Here is a 3,567-nt window from a genome sequence, read left to right on the forward strand (position 1 = left end):
TGGAGTCTTTGACCCAAGATATGAGGGAAAACTAGTGTATGTCTGACAGGAGCACTGTGTCTGTTTCATACAGAAAGTTAAGAAAGAAAGTTGAGGAGAAATGGCTAATCCCCTTCAAACCCAGGGGAGCAAATATGTGCATTTCTACCCCATTAAAGGCTTCTTTCTCGTTATGTAGTCAATAACAAAAGATATACGACGTGTTTTTGGCTGTGAGACGTAGTTTGGAAGTTGTTTTTGATTCTTCCTGTTGTAAAGTCGTGCAGTGTGAGAGCCCCTGTCGCCATCCATCCTGCAGTGTAAACAAAGCAGCGACAAAGCGCTGGCCCAGATAGCCCTGCAGTGGGAACACATCTGTGACACGACGACTGTGAACATCCTGCAGGCTGAACTGGGCATAAAGCAGCAGAGTTAGAGGAGCTGCGGCGCCTGCAGCCTTCATTAAGTCTGATGTAATAACGGCGGCCAATGAAAAGCCTGATCTGCTGATTAACGCGTCGCAGGCTTCCGACGGCCCTTCAGTGCTGGAGCCTATTTGCGGTTCAGAGGAATGGAGCGGAGCGGAGCGGGGACGTCTGAGAGGAGAGTGTGATAAAATGATAATTAGTGTTAATCTGATACCATCGCCTAGCAACAGAGGAGAGGCTGTAATGATGGAGTAATGGCTTCTATTCCTGGCCCAGTCTCTGCATCCCCTGACGCCTGTTTCGCCACACACACACACACACACACACACACACACACACACACACACGCACACGCACACACGTGGACGCTCTGAGCAAAAAAAAATTGCTTAAATGCAGAAAACATGGCTGTGTTCTCACGGGATGCAGAGATCCACACCTGTGAATTACCTGTCAGTGAGTACAGGTGTGTGCCTTTCAGACGCTCCCCGGCGACGGCATTCACACACACTTACAGACACACTTACACACCACACACACTTCATGTCCATTATCCTTCAGACTGAAGAAGAGCTGTAAACACAGATCTGTGGACAGCTCTAACAGCGGCGGTCAGGTTTCTGCAGCAGTATCTGTGTCAATAAGCTCATTGTACACTCCTCTAGACAGGTGAACAGGTGAACAGGTGAGTTTTACCATTACTGAACCCACTCAGCCCAGGTAGCATTAGCATCCAGCTTAAGAATAATGGAAGAGAAGCCGGACTCTGAGCTTCATTGTGTACTAATGCAGACAGAAAATGAAGAGTTGCTATTCTCCAGGCTGATAGAGCAGGAACTATACTCTCATTCTGACGTAATAATCGAGGAATGTTACTGTCGTACTATGGCTCCAGCAGCGCAGTGAGATTACAAAGCTAGGCCACTACTGGCAACAACAACACTAATATCATTTAGTCTTTTAGGGCGGAGCTATCAGTCATTTAGGGAGGAGCAATCGGTCCTTTACGGTCAAGCTATCAGTCCTTTTGGGCGGAGCTATTAGTTCTTCAGGGTGGAGCTCTGTTTTTTAGCGTAAAGCTATCAGTCCTTTAGGGTGGAGCTATCTGTCTTTTAAGGCGGAGCTATCAGTCCTTTAGGGTGGAGCTATCTGTCTTTTAAGGCGGAGCTATCGTTTCTTTAAGGTGGAACCATCTGGGCGTGTCTCATTTCTGCACTGAATTCATCCATTGCATATCTGTCAACATTGGCATGTGAAATTAAGGGATATATTCCCCTGAAAAACTGTGTTCATCTGGAGCTGTTTCATTGTAAATAAACTGCTGCAATGGTCAGTAATACGTTTTATTATTATTTATGAAGGATATAATAATTAGTATACATTAGAAAAGGCTGCAAATAAATTAGTTTGAAACCGTTTAGCCTATTAAAATAATTAGCTATTATAAAGAAATTGAATCCTTATCAAATATCATTCGTCTGTTCATTTAGATTGTTTTGGTTTGATTACGATAAATAACAGGCGTCACTTTAAAGTGCACAGATCTTTAATGAAAGTGTTTGATTGCTTTATAACAGTTTATGCTTGTTTAAGCTGTGTTTAATAGAAAACCCATCAAGATGGACATGTTTAGATGCTGCTGCTGTTGTTGTTATTATTCATTCATTCATTCTTTTTCTTTTCGGCTTAGTCCCTTTACTAATCTGGGGTCACCACAGCGGAATGAACCGCCATTATTATTATTATTATTATTATCAATATTATCAATATTAAAATACGGTATGACAGTGGGATAGAACTGTGAAATACGGGAGAATCCCGGGAAAAACGGGAGGGTTGACAGGTTTGCCATTGGTCATTCTGTTAGTAACACCCATCTTCCAGTGTTCCAATCAGCTCTCAAAGCAGGAAAGAAAGCCCCGCCCTACACATGTTGTACTGTCAGGATGATCTGATGCATGTCTGATAGAGGACAGAGTCTTCAGTTCAGTTTCATGGCGGCTCTACAGATCCAGACTGAGAGTCTGTGTGAACATCAGTGCTGATATGGAGGAAGATTTTCCAGAGTCATCATCTTTCTGTTATCGATACACTCAGTGTAAAATGCTGATGCGCTTGTGTATGTGTATGTGTATGTGTGTGTGTGTGTTGGCCGTGTTCCCGCGCTGCATGTGTGTGTTTGTTGTTGCAATTAAAGCGTCCCTCTCGAGTCCTCTAATGCTGCAGAATGTGCTGATGAATAAAGATGCTCCCAATTAAATCATAAAAGACGAATCACGTTCATTAATAGCTACACACACACACACACACACACACACACGATCACCAGCACATGAGTGTTGACCTCTGACCTCTGTGATGGATGGAGATTCACACTTTTTTCTTGTATTGTTAGTTAAACCCTTCAGCATTCAGATGTCTGCAGTCGTGTCTTCTTCGTTATTCAGACTTTTATTGATTTTTTTTCATAATCAACATGTTCAAATCTCACAATACTTGTGTTTTTGGCTGTAATTGGAACATTAATTTGGCGTCACCGTGGCACCAGTGGTGCAACAACTGCCTCACAAAAGAAGGTCTCTGGTTTGAGTCTCGGCTGGGTCAGTTGGTGTTTCTGTGTGGAGTTTGCATGTTCTCCCCGTGTTGGTGTGGGTTTCCTCCGGGTGCTCCGGTTTCCCCCACAGTCCAAACACATGCACTATAGGGGAACTGATCAACTACACTGACCGTAGTGTATGAGTGTGTGTGTGTAAATGAGTGTGTATGGGTGTTTCCCAGTGGTGGGTTGCAGCTGGAAGGGCATCCGCTGTGTAAAACATATGCTGGAACAGTTGGTGGTTCATTCTGCTGTGGCGACCCCTGATGAATAAAGGGACTCAGCTGAATGATGAATGATGAATGAATGACAGTTGATTTGATTTTTATATATTTTCTTGTTTCTGTCGGGGAAAATAGAAAGGGAGCTGCTTTTTCACACAGTTCTGTATTTTTATCTATCTCACTTTAAAGCCGGTGATGGAGACATTGCACACAGCTCCTCAGATGTGTAAAATTACAGTAGAATTCTGAGTTTGACTTTAAACAACATGTAGTTTTGTATTTCTGCTGTTTCCCTCTGCTGAACAGACACAGAGCAGTCATCAATTCTGCTGCTGTGGAG

Source organism: Danio rerio, chromosome 9, assembly GCF_052040795.2.
Source record: "Danio rerio strain M-AB ecotype USA chromosome 9, GRCz13ab, whole genome shotgun sequence".
NCBI classification, from domain to species: Eukaryota; Metazoa; Chordata; class Actinopteri; order Cypriniformes; family Danionidae; genus Danio; species Danio rerio.